Raw genomic sequence first — 26,709 nt, forward strand, 5'->3', positions numbered from 1 at the left:
AAGGTTTTGCGCCCCGCGACGTGTGTTCACCTTAGAGGCCTCGTCAGGTGACCTACTTACAGACATAGTGTTACGCAATAACACTACTTCCGCGCGCAGCTCCCGAATGGTCTTTTCCGAGACCTCTAGTTTGGACTGCACTTCTGACAGGCTCGTCTTCAGGAAGATGATGTCTTTTAGGAGCCTCGTGACGTCAACGTGGTCGAACGTGACGGGGGGCAGCTTGTGCAGATCCTTCGCCACGAAAGTCGGAACGTCGTCCGGATCGGTCACCTTCAGCAAGGTGATTATGTCTTGGACGCTCTTCTCCGTACCGTCCCTCCGTCTAGACGGCATCTGGTCGAGCTTGTCCAGGCTCATGTACAGCAGTCTCTTCCCACTGCTTATTTCTTCTTCCTTGAAGTTAGTCTTGCATATTTGCAAGATGCTAACTTCATCCATGGTGTCGATGGCGTGCTGTATAAACGCCAACAATTCGTTGGCTATGAGTGTTGAGCTCATAGCGACAGAGACGGGCAGCGGCATAGAGCCGCGCTGTTCGCGAATTTAAATGTCTGCACGTTGCACTTTATAAGGCACGTCCGTATTCGATGCGCGCGAATGATCGAATAAATATGAGGCTGTGTTGTTTGTATTAGATTGTATTAGTGCAACCAGCGAAGCCGTCGGTGTGTCCTCGTCGCCCGGCAGGTAGGCAGATGCTATTACGACACTCGGTAGGCTATTGGAAGGGTCTACTAGGAGCCTCACAGCCGTGAGATCCCTGGACCAGAACTCAGTCATGATTATTGCATTGTAATGTTTTGGTACAAGGAGGCACGTACGTGGGTTACTTACGGTGCTGTTGACGATCAGTTTGTGTCCTGTGTTAGTGAGACCACAAATCCTGCCCTTCCTAATCCACGGCTCTTGGATTAGGGCTATGGTCTCCGTAGAGCCCTCCAGCTGCCTGCACAACATGGCCGATGCAGTCCGGCTGTGCTGGAGGTTGGCCTGGATGGCTTTCACGGGGGTTGGTCGGGAAGCTGTCGGGTCCATCACTACCCAGCAGCATCTCCTCCCTCGCCTCGGTTTCTACGCGTCTCCACCAGTCGACGGCTTCCGGGGTGAATTCCCGGGGCCGGGCTGGCGGGTCTGCGGACACCTCCCGGTCCCCGGATGGGCCCGGGTGTCGCAGGATGCTGGTGGCCATCTCTTCTGAAGCTCCTGTGACCTCGCTAAAGGCGAGGTTAAGAGGCTCGTCGCTCGTTGCGTTGGTGACGGGCGCCTTCTCCCCCTTGGTGTCGTCGGTGTCCCGGTCGTCTACAAACTTTACGTAGACCGACCCTAGCTTATAACGCAGGCGCCGCTCCTTTTGCTTCAGGATTTCGGCCTCCTGCGTGGGTATCCCCAGCAGTAGCCTGATCCCGTCGCATCCGGGCGTACGCTGCACGTTATATAGACACCAGCTGTTGATGTCGTAGGTGTCGGCGTTCGTCTTATGCAGACGGATGCGGAGGCGGTCCACGTCGCCGTCCGTGAAGTCGGGGACGTAGATCGCCCCCGATGCGTTGGGGGATATCTTTCTGCCGGCATACGACCAGTTTGGTGCCGGGCAGCGGCGAAGATATCCTGCTTGTGGTGCGGCACAACCAGTCCAGGGCGAACTCATCCTCGCACCACATCTTAATGACACCGTCGCTGAGGAAGGTCCTTCCTCTGAACGCTGGTGTCCGCACCGTGGGGTCGCTAGAGAAGACAGTCGCATCATACTCCTCCATGATTTTGTCCTGGATGAGCTGGTACTGCTCCTCTGTGATGGCGTGATGGGGGTCATACCGCACGGCCACGCAAAGGTCGTTAGACCTCAGCGCGTCGGCGTAGTTGACCGCCCCTGGTCCTATGGACGATCGGTTGAATTTGGCGCGCTTATCTTTCTCTCGCGGCGCGACCCCCGTTCGCCGGTCGAGATTCCAGCGCGGCCTCTTCCCGTCCCCCGCGTTTTCCACGCAGGGCTGTTCTTGCTGCAGCTACTCCTTTGCTGGTGGCGCCGCCAGGCTCTCCGGGGCAACCGCAAGAAGCCCCTTCGCCTTTCGCGTCACCTGCAGCAGGATTAATTCCCGCGCTGGCAGCGGAACTGGGTCCCACGCCTTGTTTCGGCTCAGACGTCGGGGCGGCTTTGGCCATTGCTGACCTCGCCGGGGCCATTGGTCGGGGGACCTCTGGCTGTGCCCTCCTCGCGACCGCCTCCTCAAGCCAGCGCAGCCGCTCAGCGCGCGCTCGTCGTCTACGCTGGCCTCTCGAGAGTTTCTCGAGATCTTCCCTTCTAGAGGTACTCGGCGCCTGTGTGGTCTGCCTGGCCAGCGTCTCCTTCTTGGATCTGCCCTTCCTCTCCACCACCTGCCACAGTGCTTCCGTAGGACAGTTGCAGGGCGGCATGGCAACTTTGAGGTTGGACAGATCCAATCGGTCGTTGTTCGTCTGCGCGCACAGGAGCGCAGCAGGTTGTCGGTTTTGGTAGCGGTTGTTGGAGGGATGTTCACTGGTTAGCGTCAAATCCCTCACCGGCGCGTGGGTCGCTGCCGGCATGTTTTTAGAGTTGTCCCTTTTGTTGCCCGCAAAAGGGGGCGCTGAGCACCGAACGTACCCAGACGCCAGGATTACCACAAGGATATAAGTCCCCTCCCATGCAGCAGACGGCGCAGTCCGCCGTCGAGATCGCGGCCGCGATTACCTTCGGGTGGAGGGTAAGAACCACCCAAAGTCGCTTACCTACCATCGCGACTAACCGCTCGCCTCCACATTGTTCAGGAACCTCGCCTGGCAGCCCTCTGACGGGTTGCCGCAGCCGATTGACCTGGGGTGGCTAGACCCAGGCCTCCCGTTTTAGCAGAAGTCCAGACCGAAGAGGTGTGTTGCTTCCAGACGACGTCTGACCCGGCCATCCTTCAGCTCAACCTCCAGGCTTCCTTCGTCCTGCCTTACGGGTCTCCACGCGCGGCACAAACACGCGGGAGGATGTTTACCTTACCCGACATCACGGAATGTTGTGATGAGCAGGCCCGCGCCAACATATCCTCGTGTCAGTCAGCCATCATAAGTAATGACCGACTGCCCCAAAGGGACGCGGGCCCTCCTCTTTTATCCGGGCTTGAGACCGGCACCCCAGCCCCCTGTGCGCAAACACAGAGGTGAGCTTTTAAGACAGTCCCCAGTGTGCAAGCACAAAGGGGCTGCGGAGGCAGAGTTCAACCGAAAATATAACACGAGCCACAATTTCCGATGCACCACAGCTGACACGAGGAAACTCGCACGTGTCTCTATTAAGCAATACACCTGAAGTACTTTTACCTACCGCTATGATTAAGGTCCAAGCAATTGATGGATCGTGGCAGATTTTAAGAGCATTATTAGATCAAGGTTCACAAATGTCCCTGATTAGTGAAAACGCAGCACAAGCTCTGGGCATAATACGCAAAAGGTGCCCGAGTGTCATCTGGGGAATAGGTGAAAAGGAATCAAACTGCAAAAGAGTAATGAATATCAAATGCTTATCAATTAACAACAGCATTTACAAATTTGATATAGAGGTTTACGTCATGAATAAATAAGTCAAACATCTACCGAATCATTCTTTCCAAAAACCAAACTGGTCGTATTTGGACAACATTACTCTGGCAGATGCTGATTTCAACATCAGACGACCCGTCGATATTCTACTCGGTGTAGAATGTTTACTCAAAAATATTATTAGAAGGAGTTTGCAGAGAAACTGCAGAGTCAGCATCAGCACAAAATACACGATTAGGTTGGATTGTAAGTGGAGATATATTACAATCATATCAGTGCAACGTAATCCTACATAACCTGGATGACATTCACCAGTTCTGGGAGATTGAAGATATTGCGGATAAAACATCATTATCATTAGGAGATCAACAGATTATAGACTTCTATCAAAAAACAACTACACGGGGAGAAGATGGTCGATATCGAGTAAGATTGCCCCTCAAGTCCGAAGCAACACAACTTTTAGGTATTTCGAAACCAAAAGCCATAGCACAATTTAAATCACTAGAGCGGAGGTTCAATCAACAACCTGATGTTCAAGAAGAGTATACAAAATTCATGACCGAATATCAAGCACTAGGCCACATGAAACGTGCAAGCAGCACTTTTAAAAGCGATTGTTTTGCCTTGAAGACTCATTTTACGTCGATGACTTACTACACGGCTCACACAATATTGAATCAGCAAAAACCCTTATCAAAGATTTGATCAATCTATTACAATCAGGAGGTTTTAACCTTAGAAAATGGAAATCAAATATTCCTGAATTATTAGACTATTTACCGACGGATAATAATTCAACAGACAATTTTAATTTCAAACAATCAGAACAAACAAAAACTTTAGGTCTGATATGGGACCCCCAAAAGGATACTTTCCGATACTACATATTTAAAAATCGAATCATTTACAAAACCAATTACAAAAAGATCTCTACTGTCCGATATATCGAAGTTATTCGACCCCTTAGGATGGTTATCACCTTGTCTACAAAGCTCAAGATCATTTTTCTAAAAGTATGGTTACGCAATATCAACTAGGATGACCCTCTGTCTGAAGATATATTAAATGAGTGGATAAAAATAAGAGAAACTATTTATCTCGTGAATTAAGTAGAAGTGCCGCGTTGAATAAATACGGGGGAACGCGACACTATTGAATTACATGGGTTTTGCGACGCATCACAAAACGCATACGCGTGCGCTATATACTGTCGAATCAAAGAAAGAGAGAAATCAGAACCAATACTACTAGTTGGGAAAACTAGACTGGTACCAGCCAACAAACAAATATCATTGCCAAGATTGGAACTATCAGGAAGTTGATTACTATCAAAATTAATGGTAAAGGTTCAGCAATGTCTATCAATTTACAACCTCAACGTTTACGGTTGGGTAGATTCAATGATCGTATTGGTATGGCTAAATGGTGAACCGACAAGTTGGAAAACATTCATAGCAAATCGAGTACGTCAAATAACCACTATCATCCCTGCCAACTGCTGGAGTTACGTAAAATCTTCAGATAATCCAGCAGACTGTGCTAGCAGAGGCCTGAGTATCGACAGCTCGAGGCTCATTCTCTGTGGTGGAAGGGTCCGTCGTGGCTTTCGGACTTTGATACAGAAAAGAGATCAACATCAAATTATTCCACTGATAAAGAGACGAGAAAAACTCGTCATCAACCAGTCGCAAGTAAACATTGTCCAGCAAAATAAGGAAAACACATGTGTTATAAGTAACCTGATATCAAAATACAGTTCATTCGCACGGCTTGTAAAAGTTTATGCGAGAATTTTAAGAGTAATTCAACGTTTACGTTATAAAAACGTTCCAACAACGAGATATTTGACTCTCCAGGAAATAAAAGAAGCTAAGAAGAAGTTAATTAGGTTTGTTCAGGAAAAGAACTTTCCAGAAGAAATGAGTAATTTACAGAAAGACTGCCTTATATCAAGTAAGCGCAAAATATTAGATTTGAATCCATTTAAAGGCTGAAGCATGCCAACATCAATAAACATCCTGTTATTCTATCAAAAACATGCCCTTTATCGCAATTAATAATTGACGCGTGTCACATTTTATCATTTCACGGTGGCCCTCAACTAACGTCAGCATTTATACGACAACAATACTGGGTCGTTGGCGGAATAAGACTTGTCAAATCACGAGTCCATCGTTGCTTCAAATGCCGTCGTCACAATCCTATCAAGCAGCATCAAATCATGGGCGACTTACCACCAGAGCGGACGAACCCATCGCGCCCTTTTCAGAACGTTGGAGTCGATTATACAGGTCACATCCTAATCAAGGCCAACAAGGGTCGTGGGATAAAGACAACAAAGGGTTATGTTGCCGTATTTATTTGTATGTCAACCAAAGCGGTTCACCTAGAGTTGGTGTCCGACTTAACATCGTCATCATTCATAGCGGCTCTTCGTAGGATGATAGCCCGAAGAGGCCTACCAAGCAAGTTATTCAGTGATCAAGGAACTAATTTTATAGGGGCCAACAAGGTCTTGCAAGAGGAGTACAGAGAAATCATGAGTACTTTTGAGGAAGAATTCCTGGCTGAAATAACAAACATGGGAATCGAGTGGCACTTTAACGCGCCTTGGTGGCCTTCTGCAGGAGGTCTGTGGGAGGCCGAAGTAAAAAGTCTCAAGTTTCATCTCAGAAGGGTAGTGGGAGAGCAAAAATTAACATTCGAAGAATACAGTACAATACTGTATCAGTTAGAAGCTTGTCTAAATTCAAGACCTTTATGTCCATTAACTGAAAATCCCCCAGATTTGGACTTTATCACGCCTGCTCATTTTCTATCAAGTGGTCCAAATTTAACATTATACGAAACGGAAAAGGATTTACGTACAAGATGGACCCTATCACAAAAGATATATCAAGATATTTGGAAGCGCTGGCGAGGCGAATATCTGGCACAGTTAAACTCACGAAGCAAATGGAAACGTCCTCAAGAAAACATCAAAATTGGTGACTTGGTATTAATTCAGGATGCCATTCTGCCACCTGGAAAGTGGGCAATGGGAAGGGTGTCACAGGTACACCCTGGCAGTGATGGATATGTGAGAGTAGTCACCTTACAGACAAAAAATGGGTTAATGCAACGGCCTATCGTTAAACTAACCCCATTGCTAGACTGCACAGTCGAAGAGAGCTCTACGCCAGAATTGTCTCCAATTCAAAAAAATAGTAATAACAGTACACCATCAAACTTCCAGCAAAGCCGAAGGAGAAAAGGACTTAGTTATTCCTGCAGTACAATGTTCTCATTATTGTTTCTCATTATATCATTGATATGCAACGTACAAGGGGCATATAACATAACACAATTACAAGGCAACCAAGCAATTTATTTTGACGAAGTGTCAGAAATGAATCTAATCCAAGATCAATGGAAAATAGTTGTTAACTACGATATGCAACCTTATTGGCGAGGATCAAAAATATTAAACACCTACATTAAACATCTTGAAAACTTATGTACACAAACAAAAATCAGACCACATTGTGAGGTTATTATGTTACAAATAAGCCATGGAGTCGCCGAGCTGGAGTGCTACGACCATATGTTGCTCAATCAGCACTTTAAACCGCATTCGCGCACGCGTCGAGGCCTTATCAATGGGATTGGCTACGTTGCAAATAGTCTCGGTGTACTCGACGAACGTTTCGCCGAACAGTATCAGCGAGATATGAATTTAGTCAGACTAAATCAAAAACACTCAGAATTACTTTGGCGCAATCAGACTTCTATCATTGAAGCAGAAAACAATCTACTTAAACGCATTGAAAATACTATGGAAAAACAACATAAAATATTCAACCAACACTTGATTAAATTAGATCAAGCTGTCACTCAATTAAAAAATGAAGTAGAGAAAACAGCTATCAACGAAGATTTCATACTATCAACTTTAATTGCAACCAACATTCTTAACACTTTGAAAAACATTCAGGATTCCCTGTTAGATACAATAACTAACGTTCGACATTTAAATGTTCTACTTATAACTCCGTCACAACTTCAGGATGATTTGAATATCATATCAAATCAAATTCCAAAGGAACAATCCTTACCTATAAACAACATCGCATCAGACTTGCACAAGATCTATCAAATCATGCGTGTCAGACCTCGTATGACACGTGAATTCTTCATATTTGAACTACAAATTCCTCTTGTCAACAGAGAGAACTACGACATTTATAAAATGATACCCGTTCAACATCAAGTTGGAAGCACCATGGTGAGCATAGCAATCCTATCAGAGTATGTAGCAATAAACATTAGGAAAGATACTTACATGACTATCACCACAAATGAGCTACAAAAATGCATTCGTTTCAACGAAAATACAAACCTTTGTCAGCTGCAGAAACCAATCTTTCAGAGAGATTCAGACCACAACTTTTGTGTCAAAGATCACGTAAAACAAACCTGTGCAACCGTCACCACTACTTGCCAAACTACGTGGACAGAGCTCAACGCAATAAATACGTTAATCACCTGTTGCGGCCATTGCTCTCTCGGAATCATATGTAGTGATCAAGTTACCACTGAACAGGTGACCAATCGTATTATCAAAGGAGACACATTTACAATTTTGTCACATAAGCATGAAGCGATCGACATGAAATATAAACCCGACATAATTGCGGTAGAAATATCTCCCGTCAATAATATTATAAACATATCCCTACCTAAATACGAGAACAAGGAAGAAAGCTATTAATCATCATTACAAAATATCACTAAACAAATAGAAAAGATAAAATTAGCGTCAGAACAGATAGATGTGGATGAAGCGATGTCACATCACGATGTCCATCACTACGTAGCCATATACGTCGTGGGGACGGCAGGGGTAGCCCTCGTAGCGTTTGCATATTTACGCACGCGAAGGCGACACACCGTGCAGCTACAGAGCACACAAGTTCAACCTACTGTTAGTTATCGTGCAAGTGTCAGTGAACTAAGTGCTATTAATTTACTAAATCAAGGATAAAGTGATCAGTGTGTTAGTGAAGTTAATCAGTGCGCGAATGTATCGAACAATTTAAATGCGTCCACAACTAATAGAGCAACTTCGCCTATTGTCAAAAAAAATACTTTTAAATCATCATCTAACAACTTAGCATCTTAAGTCTATTTTGTTCTATCACCTTATATCATACCAACTAACAATTCAATCACCTGTCATGCGTCCATTCATATAAGTCATCTCGCGCCCGGGAGTATGTACGGTGCAACCGCACATTGTCATTTCAGCACCATCAGCAATATTGAATTGTATTAATTTCCACACAAATAATGTAAAGTCAGTTCACGCTCACCTCGGTTTCGGTACACACGTCATATCATAACTTATTAGTCTATCAATCATTAATCCTAAGTGAAGTGGTCTTACTACACGTTATCAGTTAAACTCCAATTCTAGTTTGATTTAAATATCACTATCATCTATCAATCAGCAAAGGACGTACGTTCTCAAGTGAGAACTGTACAAAGGGTATATAAAATTAATGGAACAAAGCAAATAAACTTCAAGCCAAGTATAATCCAGTACCTCATACAGTAGAGAGATCAGTAAATGGAGATATACATAACTGTAAGAAACGAAGAGACAGGACAAATATTGAGAAGGAATATAATTCATTTAAAGAAGATAGAGGGTGAATGGAGAACGGTGCATGGAAATAAAGTTCCAGATGAACAAGAAGATAAAAATAATGATGAGAATTAATTGTGTTGAACAAATTGTGATATGTTATGAGTTGATTGTTAAGTTAAAGTTAAAATATATTACATTACAGTAATTATTGAAAATAAATTATTGAACAAGGAAGGGATGTAGTGTACGTGATGTCTTATACACTGTCTCGGGTGTTCATTGTGATGGACTGGCATGTCAGTATAACGAGAGACGTGAGCGAGAGTGGTTACGTGTGCATTGTCGAGCCAGATTGTAAATAAAAAGAGGTTCACATACACCAAAGTTCGTATTTAATTTACCCAGTTAGTAATTCCTCTAAAACACAATCACACGCGTCGACCAGTGCGCAGTACCTGGCGACGGTCACACTCACATATCTATTCCACACATAAATGCTGACATACTACAATTCGTACATATGCACTTACACTGTCCCTAGACTATAACCCCCAAATTTTTACAAAAATAAATCGATTTACCATCGTTTACTGCTGATAACTTTTTTCTGAGTAATATAACAGCACTGCGTTCTTAGAATCACTATCATATTACGCGTAACTGGTTGTGGATTGCTGGGGCCTCGAAGCTGATGTGTTGTTACTTAGAAATCTTGCAAACATGTTATTCATCCACTTCTTTATACGATAACGACAATATACAGGGTGTGTCGTAAATAGTGGTCCATAGCTAAGGATTCGACGTACCAGTTAATTAACTGTAACACATATTTTTTTTTTTTTTTTTAGCCATTTTTACCCAAAGGTTTCAGAAAAAAAAAATGCTTTTTACCTTTTTTTGTAAAATTGTTACCCTTTATTACAAATTTTGCTGCAGTTTCTAGAAAAAACGTACTTTTTTCATTCTGTTTTCTGTTTGTTACAGCTGAATACATGACCTATCTTAAAAAAATATTGATTTTTATGTAAACTGGAAGCTTTTAATGAAAAAACGGCTTTTTTTCCATTTTGGACCCAAATTTATAATAATCATGGATATTCCGATGCGATTTTTGTAAAAAAATTGTACTGTACTGTCAGTGCCCATGAATTTTAAAATATGCCTACTTAATACCAATTTCAAAATGGTATTACATTAATGGATCCTATCGTAAAAAAAAAAGTTATGGCTATTTTAATAAAAAGTAACAACATTAAAAAATAAAAACACATTGTACAAAGTCATCATAATTTATTAATAATCTTTGACACGATTATAATACTAATAATTTTACACAAAATGTTCGAAATGGCCCCCATTTGCAGCTATGCACGCTCTGCATCGTCGAATAAACGACCGTTTAACACGTCGAGCAAATCCGTTTTCTTGGATTTTCCTAGCTGCTATTTGGATTCTAGATCTCAGTTGGTCTAAACTCGTAACTTGCTCCTTGTACACTTTTTCTTTTAGACAACCCCAATAAAAAAAATCAAGGGGATTAAGGTCTGGTGAGCGCGGTGGCCACAATATTGGACTTAAGCGCCCTATCCATCTATTCGGATATGTTGCATTAAGGTGCTCTCGAACACTAAGAGCATAATGCGCGGGACAGCCGTCGTTCTGCAGCCACATGTCTTCTCGAACTTCTGGAGCGACATTCTCCAGAAGTAAGGGTAAGTCATTCCGCAAGAAACTTAAATACCTTTCACCGTTTAAAGTATCTGGCAGCTCATGTGGACCGACTATTTGTCCATTAATGATTCCGGTCCAAAGGTTTATTTTAAATTGATATTGCGACCTATCTTGTCGTATGTTATGTGGGTTTTCTAGCTGCCAGCTATGTAAATTGTGTAGGTTAAGGTATCCATCTTTTTTGCAGGATGATTCGTCGCTCCATAATATTTTATTAAAAAATTGTGGGTCTTCTCTTATTCTGCGCAGCATTTCCCTACAAAATCTTACTCGTAGAGGATAATCCCTTGGTTGCAGCGACTGTACTCTTTGGTAATGGTACGGGTACAGTTCATGCCTTTTCAGAATTCGGTGTACAGATCTTGTAGAAATGCCCGTTCTGCGAGATAAGTCACGGACCGATAATGTTGAATCTCGAGTGACTAAATTCAATACCTCATCGTCGTTGTGTACCCGAGGTCGTCCTTCGCTTGCACCGCCTACGCCCGTGCCAGGTATCCTCCCCTCGGTGTATGCGTTATGAACTCTCCCAAAAACCCGATGGTCTGGATGTCTTCGATCAGGATATCTCTCTCGATAAAGTCGCGCTGCTTCTCTACCCACGCCTCTGCATTTACCGTACATAAAATGCATGTCAGCATATTCGCGCGGAGTATACTGAGACATTTCGTATCCGTCACTGCACTGTAACTTTGTAAAATTGGTTGAGCAAACCCAAGTCCAGAAAACGTAGCCAATATCGTGGAGATCACCAAAACAACAAGTCCAATCAGTAAACAAAACAGAGTCCAAGGAAATAGCAATGAGAAACGGCAGAGTTAACACAGGTAGAACAAACACGATACGCACACCAAGCACGGGATCGTACTAAATCATGTCGAAATTTTTGGAGATTCTAACGTTAGTAATGAAAGAGATAGCAATAATAAAACATATTCTTTCCTTATCACTCTTGTGGTGTGCATACCGCTGTAGTGCCGGTAGGAATGCGGGGCGCAGAATTACAGGCAGAGCTCGGGCGCAACAATGAGTTTTTTTCTAAGAATTCGGGGTACTAGTTGACCTTTTTTTTACCTGGGACATGTTTGCGCTTACAAAACAGATTTTATAAGTTAAATTTTAATAGGATTTAATACAATTTGCATTAATATTGACGTAACAAAAAATACATGGTATTTAATTGAAAATCCTCTTTATTACTTATAACTTTTTTTTTAATAATAGGATCCATTAATGTAATACCATTTTGAAATCTGTATTAAGTAGGCATATTTTAAAATTCATGGGCACTGACAGTACAGTACAATTTTTTTACAAAAATCGCATCTGAATATCCATGATTATATAAATTTGGGTCCAAAATGGAAAAACAGCCGTTTTTTCATGAAAAGCTTCCAGTTTACATAAAAATCAATATTTTTTTAAGATAGGTCATGTATTCAGCTGTAACAAACAGAAAACAGAATAAAAAAAGTACGTTTTTTGTAGAAACTGCAGCAAAATTTGTAATAAAGGGTAACAATTTTATAAAAAAAGGTAAAAAGCATTTTTTTTCTGAAACATTTGGGTAAAAATGGCTAAAAAAAAAAAATATGTGTTACAGTTAATTAACTGGTACGTCGAATCCTTAGCTATGGACCACTATTTACGCCACACCCTGTATATACCCCAACTGTTGTTACTATGCAAACACCCATGATTGCTATAATCATGTTGTTTCTGCTCATCTGTGCTTCCACATCACCGTTTTGAGCAATTTTTTATAATCCAATTGACCAAGTGTAACTAAAAATATAATTAACTAATTATTCCCGCGTCACTCTTGCGAGCAAAAGTTGTATAATGAATGTGTTTGATATTACCCAGTAAATATCTATTCAGTAACCGATGCTATTATTTTATTGCAAAACTTCTGCTACGCTGATCTAAAAATGTAATATATTTAAAATTTGTTATTTAGTATTTTAGTAGGTATAACGATCAAAGTTCAATATAATGCTTATGCGAACATTTCGCAATCCATGCAATTAACATTTTAGGGCTATGCACACATTATACATGTTTACACATTTTTTGTACAACATGACATTTAAACATTTAACAATCATTGAATCGTACTGGTAATCTAACTGTTCGCCCACTCTTGCTTACCCTTTTAGGATTACACTTTGAATATTCCTTATCGTCATTTAAAGGGGCGACTTTGACTATAATTGTTCATTAACGTTAGAGCTACTTATGTTATTGTAATGGACTTCTGTTGGTTCATTCAACACAAATGCAGGTATTAGTCTATCGATAGATATTTTTACGGTTATATTAGGTAACTGAATTACCTTGCCTAGCCTTCCTAAAACTCTGTACGGTCCATCGTAGGGTGGTGTTAGTGGTCGTCTTACTGCGTCGTTTCTGATAAACACAAAATCGCACTTACTTAAGTCCTTGTGCACAAATAATGATCGTGAGTCCCGTATATCGTGTGTAACCGGTTTTAAGTTATTTATGTTTTGTTTTACTTGGTTTAATAACTCATGTTCCTCTACTCTTCGATTATCTGAGATGTCATAAAAATCTCCCGGTAATCGAAGTGTTTGTCCGTAAATGTATTCTGCGGGACTCACGCCATTATCGCTCCTACCCACGCTGCGTAATCCTAATAGAACTGTGGGGAGCTCCTCATACCATGATTTATTTTCTGTTAATCTTGCTGTTAACGCCTGTTTCATACTTCTATGCCAACGCTCTCCAATACCATTACTCTGTTGTCGATACGGAGTGCTTCGACTTCTTTTTATACCTATCATTTTCAATATTTCATTAAAAAGATTACTTTCAAACTGCCGGCCCTGATCGCTTGTTAGGCGTTCGGGAACTCCAAATCGGGTTATCCAGTTATCGTAAAAAACCTTTGCAACTACTTCTGCTGTGATCTCACTGGTCGGAATAACTTCCGGCCAACAAGTGCATCTGTCTATCATTGTTATTAAATATTTATATCCTTCTTTTGTGGGAGGTAGCGGCCCTACAATATCTATGTGTACATGCGATAACCGCGAAGCTTCTGAGAAACGTTGAAGTTCTGATACAGTGTGTCTGTTTACTTTAGATCGTTGGCAATTAATACACGTTTTTGCCCATAGCCCTACATCGCGGTTTAATCCAGGCCTGGAAAACCGTTTAGCTATAAGTTAATACCTGGGTGACTAATTTCATGAGCCGTTTTGAAGACAAACTTTCTGTAATTTTCAGGCACGTAAATTTCTTACAAAAGCAGCCCAGTTCATGTATCCGACGTAAAATACCCCTAGGAGCGATTATTATTTTTTTATCATCAACTAAAATAATAAGTACGAAGAAAAATTAAACAAGAGAAATCTGAAATATACTCTTAAAAATGATAAAAACGCCGCCGCCCGCACCCCTCACCATTGTTACAAGGCTCGGACCGCGCTCGCAACAGTGCTGTTTCTAAAAAACTACGAATTGCATCATAATATTGAATAAAAATTGCATTTTAAATTTATTCCAATCTCATAAAAACCTTTTTTTTATCATGAATTCTTTTCGCTCAATAACTGCAAAGCAACTGCAATTCCGAGTCTCGTTCTTGTGCTACAGCTAATTCCGAGTGTTCAATCGACGTGGGACAGTATATCGTTTCAATTCTGGATAGAGCGTCAGCTATTTTATTGCTATCGGCTTTTATGTACCTAATGTCTGTCGAGAATTCGTTTATCAATAGCAATTGCCTTGCACGTCTAGGTGTTTCGCAATTACTTTCAACTTTATGCATTGCGTATGTCATCTGTGTAAATTATTAATTGCTGACCTTCGAAAAGATATCTAAAATGTTTTATAGCCATGAACATTGCTGTTAGTTCTCTATCATATGTCGAATATTTCCGTGGAGCTAACGTAAATTTCTTTGAAAAATATCCTAATGGTAACCATGCATAGTTCACCCATTGTTGTAAAACCCCTCCTGGACACGAATCAGATGCATCCGTCATTAATTATAAAGGCACGTTTGGTTCAAGGTGCGATAACATTACCGCGTTTTTTTGAACTAGCTTTACATTGCTCAAATGCCTGAATTAATTCATCCGTCCATAAAATTTAAGTCTTGTCCTTCTTTTTTGAACCTTTTAATAAATTATTTAATTTTATTTGATAAGTTGTGGCATTTGGGATACTTGCTCGATAAAAGTTTATCATTCCTAAAAATTTCCCGAGTTGCTCAATAGTTTTAGGTCTAGGGTATTCTACTACAGCTTTTACCTTATGTTCTAAAGGTTGTATACCTTTTGTTGAAACTTTGTATCCTATAAACTCTACTGAAGTTTAGACTGCGGCCTCTCTTATATCGGTCAAACCAAACAAAGAACACATAGCTGACGTCAAACACCGCCGCTCAACGAAGTCTGCAGTCGCCGAACATGCTGAAGGTTCCAGCCATTATATTAGATTTGACCAACCACAGATCCTCGCTAAAGAATCCAAATTCCTACCTAGGATGTTTCGCGAGGCTGTTGAGATTAAAAAACACCCTAATTTCAATAAAGAAGATGGCTGGAAGATATCACCTACTTGGGATCCAATAATAAATAAACTCAAGGTCAAACCCAAGAGCAGCGCTGCAAGACATCAAGACAAAGTGAGCTCATACTGCGTAGATCGGACCACAAAAATTAATTAAAATATGAAGGTCGAACGAGCAACATCTTTTGTCAAGACGAACGCCATCTCAGTCTGCCCGTGACCATGATACTTGCAAAGGTTTCGAAACGTGGGGAACTAAAATCAAAAATGAAACCGTGATAAAATCCGTAAAAGTAGTTTCATTTCAATGAAATTAATTGTAATGCCAAATTCTTTAAACCGCTGGAATACTGTCCTAAGATGATTTCTATGTTCCTCCATATCACTATCACTAGCAATTATTACGTCATCTATAAAGCTAAACAAAAAAATATTTTTTATTTATTTATTTATTTAACAATTCATGTACACGGAAAATTCACAAAAATATGGGATATGAAAATACATGTACAAAGGTACTGCTTATTTCTATAAGAAATCTCTTCCAGCAGACCTGCGAAAGGAGAAGAAAATTAGAAATATAGACATAGGTGCACAAAGGACTTGGCCGGATTCTGCCCCAGAGTGTACAAGAACCAAAATAAAACCAATAATTATAAAAAAACGAATAAGGAATTTTGAAAATAGCTCAATGTACTGTAGCAGCGGGAGAAAAAAACATACAATAAAAAGATTTTATTCGTTTGTACTCCACTCAAAAGTACCCTTAATGTTGCCACATAATATTCACAAAGAACAAAGTAGGGAAAGTCCGTCACTATAGACATCGAGCTTAAAATGTAAAATGTTCATAATTAATTATAACTTACATGACACATATATTTTTTTAAGCTTACTGATTTATTCGAATAAATGAAACCATAAATATTATTTAATTAAATAAAACTAAGTTCGCGTACAAAGGAAAATAGTCACTTGTGTGCTGACAACATTGAAGTGATGAATATCGAGCGTCTAATGTCAATGTCAAATCACATTCTCACTTTGTAAACAATAAACTGTCATTGCGCCGGTTTGTTTTTTCGTTTATAAATATAATATGTCGTAGCCCCACGCGAGTGCTCCACTAACTAGTCGTACTGTGTATACTTAAGGAAAATGGCCCTTTTACAACCGGATCACAATCGGAAAACGTATCAGGAGACATGTTTTATCATCATTACCTCCCGATATGACTGTTCTTTTATCGGAGTGGTTAACATTCGAGGTATGTTGTAGCATCATTAAATCTTTTTTATACCTACAGCATTCATATTATTCAAATACCTATCTACAATTTCAAGACTAATAAAGATACTTATTTTACCTTCACAGTTATCATCTCATAGCCATGTCTGTGGTGCGTGTTATGACAAGATATCAAGATGTCTTGCAACGAACTCCAGGGAAAGACAACTCGGTCATATCAATGTTTGTTGTGGCTGTGGTAAATCAGTTACATGTGCCAAAAGACACGAAATTCTGGAGGGAAGCCCTCTCGCCTCAGTTGTATCACTGTGGCAGTACTTACATGATGACATGTAAGGAATACGTTTTTAAATATCTACATGTGAATAATTGTTACAGTTTTAATAGTGTAGTCAATCACATTAAATAATTTAAACTTATTTGAAGTTCTAATTCAAAATGTAACAGGCGAGTCAATATAGTCACTATGATGTAATATTTAATGCTGATTAAATATTAATTATTAGTAATGAGGAATATTTTTAATTAAGAATCAGTTAGGACAAGTCTTTACTTGCCTTATTTAGATAACTAGTGATTTACTCTGACTCCACATTGATTTTACAAATCTTCGGAACTCTCTGTATTTCTATGCTATAATATGGATGTATTATATACTTTCACCTTCCACATTAATCACTCTATATATTGGTAAAAACTGTATGAATATCTGTTTGATTGACAGAGATGAGATGGGGTATTTTATCTATATATCTTCTATATCTATATCTTCTATCTATACTTATAATAAATCTGTAGAGAGGTCAATTCTGTACATAAAATATATTTAAAAAATAACTATCAAGGGGTGGTTAGGGATCGCTACTGATGCCAAAAATGCAATCAGTAAAATTTTTGTCTGTCTGTCTGTCTGTCTGTCTGTCTGTCTGTCTGTCTGTCTGTATATTCGTTATAGAAACAAAAACTACTCGACGGATTTTAACGAAATTTGGCACAATTATTCTTCATACTCTTGGGCAGGTTATAGTATACTTTTCATTACGCTACGACCAATAGGAGCAGAGCAGTGAAGGGAAATATTGGGAAAACGGGGTAAGTTACTCCATTTTTTAAGCTTCCGTCACGTGTGCAGGCTTATAGGTTAAAGCTACATAGAAATCATGTATGACGGAAATGTTCTCCCTAAAATTATATAAAAAATATTCCTCGACAGCATATGTCTAACTTTTATGGTTGACTCACAATAACACGTGAAACTCCCGATAGCTTAGCAATTCGGAGATTTCTGATTGTATTTGTCTACTCTAACGTTTACAACACTATCACTCATCCCCAATTAAAAAAGTTAACATTATTACCTATTCAATAAAAAAAGAATCATGTAAATCGGTGTAGAAACACCAAAGTTATACATGAAATAATAAGAAATCGCGCGTGAATACAGAGTCATGCTATAAGGATTATTTTTGTGTATCGGTTGCCGCGCTCGACGCGCGTCGTGGCGGGAGGTATAAAAAGGCGGGGGGTCCGCGGTCGAGCGTCATACAATATTTGGCTGTTGATGCGAATAGACGTTCAGACTGTTCGACCTTATTGACAATCAATAATTGTTATTTGCAAACCGTGCTTATTAGCACGACTTTTAGTCTTTGAATAGTTTATTTTTAGAATTGTTTTGTTGTTAGTTTATATAATAGGTATTAGATTAATAGTATTAGTAGTAGGTACACCTATTAGTTATTTTGGTAGTGTTTAATTGTATTAATAGTTTATTTTCGTAATTGGTAGTGTTTAATTATATTAATAGTTTATTTTCGTAATTTTTATATTATTTATTTTGGTAGTGTTTAATTGTATTAATAGTTTATTTTCGTAATTTGGTAGTGTTTAATTAAATTAATAGTTTATTTTCGTAATTGGTAGTGTTTAATTAAATTAATAGTTTATTTTCGTAATTGGTAGTGTTTAATTATATTAATAGTTTATTTTCGTTATTATTATATTAGTTATTTTGGTAGTGTTTAATTGTATTAATAGTTTATTTTCGTAATTGGTAGTGTTTTATTATATTAATAGTTTATTTTCGTAATTATTACATAATAACTATATATAATTGTAAGTGTAAGGTAGCTTCAGTTACCGTCGATTAAAAATACACAATGCCACCTAAAAAACGACCATCTTTATCTCGAAATTCGAGAGATGCTAAAAGGATGAGAAATGCGCGTTCTCAAGAATCGGCAGAGGAAAGAGCACATCGATTAAACTCTATGAGAGTTAGTGCCTCAACCTCTCGAGCCAATGAAAGCTCTCCAGAGAGAGAGATGCGATTAGCAGCTGACAGAGCGAGACGAGCTACATCACGGGCGTCTCAAAGCTCTTCTCAACGAGAGCTGAGGCTTACCATTGACCGAGAACAACATGTGTTATCCCGAGATGCTGAAACTGCGTCACAACGAGAATTGCGTCTCACTGCTGACCGCGAACGGCATACATTGTCTCGCGAGTCAGAAACCTACACTGAGAGGGAATTGCGTCTCACAGCTGACCGCGAACGTCATATATTGTCTCGCGAGTCAGAAACCTTCACTGACAGAGAATTGCGTCTCACAGCTGACCGCGAACGTCATATATTGTCTCGCGAGTCAGAAACCTACACTGAGAGGGAATTGCGTCTCACTGCTGACCGCGAACGTCATATATTGTCTCGCGAGTCAGAAACCTTCACTGACAGAGAATTGCGTCTCACAGCTGACCGCGAACGTCATATATTGTCTCGCGAGTCAGAAACCTACACTGAGAGGGAATTGCGTCTCACAGCTGACCGCGAACGTCATATATTGTCTCGCGAGTCAGAAACCTACACTGAGAGGGAATTGCGTCTCACAGCTGACCGCGAACGTCATATATTGTCTCGCGAATCAGAAACCTACACTGAGAGGGAATTGCGTTCACAGCTGACCGCGAACGTCATATATTGTCTCGCGAGTCAGAAACCTACACTGAGAGGGAATTGCGTCTCACAGCTGACCGCGAACGTCATATTTTATCTCGAGAATCTGAAACTTTAACTCAATATGAAGACCGTTTGACAAATGATAGGGTGCACCATAATGTTATTCGATCTCTCGAAGACGCACATGAGCATGAACAACGACTAGAGTCGGTACGCGAATATTATAATTCTTTGAGACAAGAACGATCAGTAAGTTTGTCTAATGAAAGATTAAGAATCGAAAATATTCGGTCTCTTGAAACGGACGAACAGCGAGAGGCCCGTCTTACTGCAGACAGATTTCGACATAGCCTTAATAACTTAGATGTACACATAGAAGATCAATCTAGAAATTCGGTGGCTTGGTCCGACAAATATAAAAGTGGGTTTGCTTATAACCTCACAATTGATTATGGATCATCTTCTGTAATAGGCGATATGAACGTGGTATGTCGTTTTTGTAATGCTTCAAAGTGGAGTAAGGAGTCAGCTGGTTTCTGTTGTTCTACAGGTAAAATAAATTTGCCTTCATTCGAAGACCCACCGAACCTTTGAAATCACTACTTTTAGGGGAACATATACAATCTAAACAGTTTTTAGATAATATTCGCACTTATAATAGTGCATTTCAAATGACATCCTTTGGCGCTCAACAAATCTCAGAAGGTCATTTCATGCCTACTTTTAAGATACAAGGTCAGGTTTACCATTTGATAGGATCCCTTTTGCCTGAAAACCAACCTAAGTTTCTTCAAATATATTTTGTATCCGACTACAACGAACAGTCGAATATAAGAAATCAATATTTCCCGAATTTAAATACTGAACTCATATCACAACTTCAGAACATGTTGCATCAGGTTAATTCGTATGTATGCAGTTTTAAATCGGCATTAGAAGCTCTTCCTCGAGATGATGATAACAATTATAAAATTGTTATAAATGCCGATAGGCGTCCAACTCAGGAACACCCTGGGCGTTATAATGCTCCATCCACGAATGAAGTTGCTGTGGTATTGGTCGACCAGGAATGTGATAGGCGTGATATCGTTATCCGTTCCAGAGATAATCGTTTGCAACGTATTTATGAAACCCACAGGGCTTACGACAGTTTGCAATATCCTTTGATATACTGTCGAGGGGAAGATGGTTATAATTTTGCTTTATACCAAACTGATCCGCGTACAGGCGCACCTAATTATAATAAAAAGATTTCATGCCTTCAATTTTACTGTTACCACTTGCAAGTAAGACGGAATAGGTTTGTATACTTTCAACGTTTTCGTGGCTTATTCAATCAGTTTATTGTAGACATGTACGCAAAAATTGAAACCGAAAGATTAGTTTATATACGATCTAATCAAAGGCAGCTGCGCGTTGAAGAATATGTGCACCTTCGCGACGCCATGCAGCAAGATAACGATACGGTGAATATGGGTCGTTTAGTTATTTTGCCCTCTTCTTTTACTGGTGGTCCACGATACATGCACGAACGTACTCAAGATGCTTTTTGTTACGTAAGAAAATATGGACGTCCCGACTTATTTATTACTGTAACTACCAATCCTAAGTGGGATGAAATTACTCGGGAGCTTCTTGAGGGTCAAGCACCGCATGACCGCCATGATATCATAGCAAGAGTTTTTCATTTAAAATTAAAATCAATGATAGATCTACTTACCAAAGATAAAATTTTTGGATAAGTATTCTGTTATATGTATAGTATTGAATGGCAAAAACGCGGCTTACCTCACGCACATATCCTGCTTTGGTTAAAAGATAAGGTTCGACCTAATGATGTAGACAGTTTAATCAGTGCTGAAATTCCAAGTCCGATTGCAGATCCCGTGTTATACGACATTGTTAAAACTCATATGATACATGGTCCATGTGGTTCGTTTAACGGGAATTCTCCTTGCATGCAAGACGGTCGTTGCACTAAAAGATATCCAAAAGCCTTAGTGGATGGCACTGTAACAGGACATGATGGATACCCATTATATCGTCGCCGTTCAAGAGATAATGATGGTTTTACTGTTGAAAAGCGAGTGTCTGGACAACAAGTTACTTTAGATAATAGGTGGGTCGTTCCGTATTCTCCTGTGTTGTCCAGAGCATTTCAAGCTCACATAAATGTTGAAATGTGTAATAGTGTAGAGTCAATAAAATATATTTGTAAGTATATTAATAAGGGCAGTGACCAAGCTACATTTGCTTTGAGAAATGAACATGATGAAGTTACAAGATTTCAGTCAGGCAGATATATAAGTTCTTCAGAAGCTGTGTGGCGGATCTTAAGTTTCAACATTCACGAAAGATATCCACCTGTGACTCATCTGGATGTTCATCTTGAAGGCGGCCAACGTATATATTTCAACGCCGAAAATGTCACAGAACGGTTAGAGAACCCTAGACAAACAAGTTTATTAGCATTCTTTCGACTTTGCCAAACTGATGATTTTGCAAAATCTATTTTGTATGAGGAAGTTCCATCGTATTATACCTACGATAAGCAACGGGGTGTCTTTAATCGAAGACGCCGTGGCAGGCCTGTAGATGGCGAGTCAGGTATTTTTAAAGAACATGTTCTTGGTAGAGTGTACACCGTTCATCCTAACAACGCTGAGTGTTTCTATTTGCGATTATTATTACATACCGTGCGAGGACCAACCTCATTTATAGATTTGAGAAAAGTAGACGATGTTGTTTATCCCACTTATCAAGCAGCTTGCCAAGCGCGTCATTTGCTTGAAAATGATCAGCATTGGGATGACGCTTTAGCAGAATCCTGTGTTAGTGATAATCCACGACGGTTACGCCATTTATTTGTAACATTACTCACATTTTGTAATTTGTCAGATGCTGTAACATTATGGGAAAAATATAAAGAAAAATTTTCAGAAGACTTTCTTAGAAATATACCTAACAATGATGAAGGCACAACTAATGATAATTTCCGTGATCTTGCCATAAATCAGTGCTTATTAGCTCTTCAGGATGACTTAACAGCAGTAGGCGGTAAATCACTCTGTGAATATGGTTTGCCAACACCAACCTCAGTCGGAGAGGTAACTAATAGGGAATATTCCGCAGAGATTGGTTACAATTTAACGGAACTGCTGACAACATTAGAAAACGGTGTCCCAATGATGACTGCAGAACAACGTTCAGTTTATGACCGCGTGTGCAATAGTGTTCAAAATAATTTGGGAACAATATGGTTTTTAGATGCACCTGGAGGAACTGGAAAAACCTTTTTGACTAAATTAATATTGGCTTATGTTCGAAATCAGCGTAAAATTGCTCTTGCCGTAGCTTCATCAGGGATAGCTGCAACATTGCTACCAGGAGGTAAAACTGCTCACAGTATGTTTAAAATACCAATTGATTTAGATCGCACGGAAAATCCAACCTGTAGTACTTCAAGAAATAGCGACAAAGCTAAGGTATTACGCGAGTGTAGTTTAATCATATGGGATGAATGTACGATGGCCCATCGAAAAGGAGTAGAAGCGGTAGACAGAACTTTAAGGGATATAAGACAAAATGATCGACCAATGGGCGGTATCACGGTTTTATTTTGTGGTGATTTCCGACAAACCTTACCGGTAATACCACGGGGAACCCGAGCTGATGAGGTTAGGGCTTGCCTGAAAAGCTCTTATTTATGGCGAGATATACAATCGGTGCATTTGACTATAAATATGCGAGTGAGAACTGGAGATAACCCGGATGATAGTCAATTTTCTGACACATTATTAAAGATTGGTGAAGGTACCTATCCATAACTACACCAAGGAAAACTTATACTGACGCCTGAATTATGTTGTATGGTGCAATCTCAACCACATCTTATATCGTCGGTTTACGGTGACGTAACAAATATAATATTAAATAGGGACAATTCTTGGCTATGCGAAAGATCTATTTTAACTCCTCGCAATGACCAGGCATCTGAGATCAATAACAAAATACTGTCGAATATACAGGGGGAAAGCAAAGTTTATAGATCAATAAATAGAATGGTCGATGAACAAGAAGCCACTAATTACCCACTAAATAAGATAGAATTTTTAAATTCTTTAAATATGCCCGGACTTCCCTCTCATGAAATTTGTTTAAAAATTGGGATACCGATTATTATGCTCCGAAATTTAAAACCACCACAACTTTGCAATGGAACTCGACTAAAAGTAACCCAGTTGCAACAAAATATAATCGAGGCTCAAATTTTAACAGGTTGCGGTGCAGGAGAAACCGTCTTTATTCCCAGAATACCCTTAATACCAAATAATTTTCCATTCCAATTTAAAAGGACGCAATTCCCAGTATCGGTGTGTTATGCAATGACAATTAACAAGGCTCAAGGGCAGACTTTTCGTGTTGCTGGAGTAGATCTCAGTGTCAGTTGTTTCTCACATGGTCAGTTGTATGTTGCTCTTTCCCGTGTTAGCAGTTCTAAAAGTCTTTATGTTCACGTGCCGGACGGGTCAACTTTCAATATAGTTTACCCGGAAGCTTTGCACTAAAGTATTTTCGTTTTATAGGTACCTTTACCTTACCTTTATAAGGCAGTGGTACTTATATTGCCACCAGAATTTGAACCTTAACACATTATTATAAAGTTTAAAAGCTATAAATATTTTTAAGTTCTGTGTCTTATAAAGGGTTAAGCCTTATGTGAACGTGATCTAAACAATATTACCAATATAAATAATAATAATAAATATTACCAATACATTAACTTAATACACAAGGAGTTACACGCTGACGGAGTCGCGGACACAGCTATCTATACTTTTCTGCCGGAAGTCACTATTCCACGCGAACGAAGTCGCGGGCAAAAGCTAGTTTTGTAATATGTGTCTGGTTTGATGTTGGCAATAAATTAATAATATTGTTATGTACATACATTTGAGTTTACAAGTATAGAAAGTTAAGCTATTGATTGTCAAGTGTGAGTGGTATTAGTTTCATCTTTTTTTTTCAGGTTAGAGCAGCCAACTTTTTATGTCATGGTTGTTACATGAGAGCTAACAGCGAAGTGAGCCGAAGAATTATTACTGATTCCAACCGTTTTGACGCCTTAGAAGATCACCAACCTGATCAAAATATCCAAATACCAATTCCTCCACCACCTCCTCCACAACTTCCTCCACCACTTGCTCCACAACTTCATCTTGGCCCAGGTCAAGATGTTTCATCAATTTCCCTACCTAATTATAGATGTTGTGCTAATACATCTAGGCGATGCATATTTAATGGATGTCAGCAAAGTGCAGGTTATTTAGTGCCTACCTTAATTAAATCAGCCTTGCTGATTTATAATAAGCTTTATGCGGATTCTAATGAATGAGAGTTATTATTGGAGAACTCAAGTTTATCAAATACTTTCGCAGCACTTGAAATTGAAGGAAATCATCCTCTTCTATTAAGAGGATGTATTAAATCGAGACATACGTCCAGGCGTGAATATTACACGTATTTTTTATATGACGAGCTTCCCTCATTTGAAGACCAACTTAGAAATGGTATCTTAAGTTATCGGTGTAATTGTGTATCTAGCAACCGGACTGTTGGATGTTGTGCTCACATTTTGACAATTCTTTGGTACTTGGTATGGACGAGATACCAAGAAGCTGTCTTTTCACCAGCCGCGTTTTATAATGTTTTATTAATATTAAATGTTTCAACAATTTAATTTCTTTTATTTGCTGTCTAATCCAAAATGTTATCAGTTGAATAATATTGTGTAATATTGTTCTAACTTCCAATCAATTAGATTTACTCAAATTGAAAAATAATGCTGCTATCAGTGTTCAAGTGATTGTATTATGAATATCAAATGTTTAGATTAAATATTTATATACCAGGAACATAAAAGTGCTTTAACCATAGTTTAACTTTCAACCTAACCTTACTTAACTTTCAACCTTCATAACTCTTGTCAGCGACTGCTGAGCAAAATAAATCTTTTTTAATCTTGTTTCTAACGATGTTTACTATTAATTGACGTAGATTTTATTCGTGTACATGCTGGGGCACAGGTTCATACAATTTCCGGCCATGTCCTTTGCAAGAGAGAATAATAAGATAATAATATATACTGTGTATGGTTAAAGGAAAAGAAATAGGAGAGCAAAGATAAGAATATAGATAATACATACTAGAAAAAACAATATAAAAAAAAAAGAAACAAAACAACATAAATTAAGAGGACAGGTAATGTTCCTTACCTCCTTAAATATTGAAATAGAAGGAGAATTTCGTATGTCAGGCGGCAGTGAGTTCCAGAGTCGGACTGCATGCACAGAAAAGGAATAGGAGTAAAAGTCCGTGCTGTGAGGATGGAACTTAAGGAGGGTTTTGAGGTGGGATCGACACGGAGCGTCAGGAGGCTTAACATAAGAGAAACGCTCTCGCAGATAGGATGGATATTGAGGATTATGTAGGATGTTGAATAGGAGACATAATATCCGAGTGTTCCGGCGAAGTCGGATCGGGAGCCACTTGAGATTCTTGCGGAAGTTGGAGACGTGGTCGTACTTACGTAGCCCGAAAACAATCAAGTTTTTTTTTAAACTTGATTGTTCATGAATCTTTGAAATGTTAGACTTGCATTGTTTAGACCAAAATTCATGCGTGTAAATTCGTAGAGTCCGAATGGTGTAATTACTGCCGTTTTCTTTATGTCGTCGGGTGCAATTTTTACGAAATGATACGCTCTATTTATACATATCTATTTTACTAAATATTTTCTTACCTGCTAATGCAAATGTGAAGTCGTGCAGTCTGGGTACAGGGTATCGATCCGGTTTCCAACCGGTCTTATATTCCCGTCCTTCTTTTCCACTACATGCAATGGACTGGCCCACTCGCTCTTTGATGGCCGACACATCCCCATTTCCTGCATCAAACTAAATTCTTTTTTTACGTTATGATACCTGTCCGGCGGTAAGGGTCTCGCTCGTGCATGCACCGGTTTCCCCGTTGTTTCGATGTGATGATAAACATC

The 26,709-nt window shown here is 39.7% G+C and overlaps 1 long non-coding RNA gene across 1 annotated transcript; it reads left to right on the top strand.

The window, feature by feature from the left end:
* Positions 1-16,556: 16,556 nt before the first annotated feature.
* On the top strand, positions 16,557-25,392 carry LOC113506090. The gene is made up of 3 exons (XR_003401689.1): positions 16,557-16,718; positions 16,826-17,031; positions 24,685-25,392. It is a non-coding gene; the product is annotated as an uncharacterized LOC113506090 (long non-coding RNA).
* The last annotated feature ends 1,317 nt before the right edge of the window (positions 25,393-26,709 follow it).

This window comes from Trichoplusia ni, chromosome 28 (assembly GCF_003590095.1).
Source record: "Trichoplusia ni isolate ovarian cell line Hi5 chromosome 28, tn1, whole genome shotgun sequence".
Taxonomy (NCBI): Eukaryota; Metazoa; Arthropoda; class Insecta; order Lepidoptera; family Noctuidae; genus Trichoplusia; species Trichoplusia ni.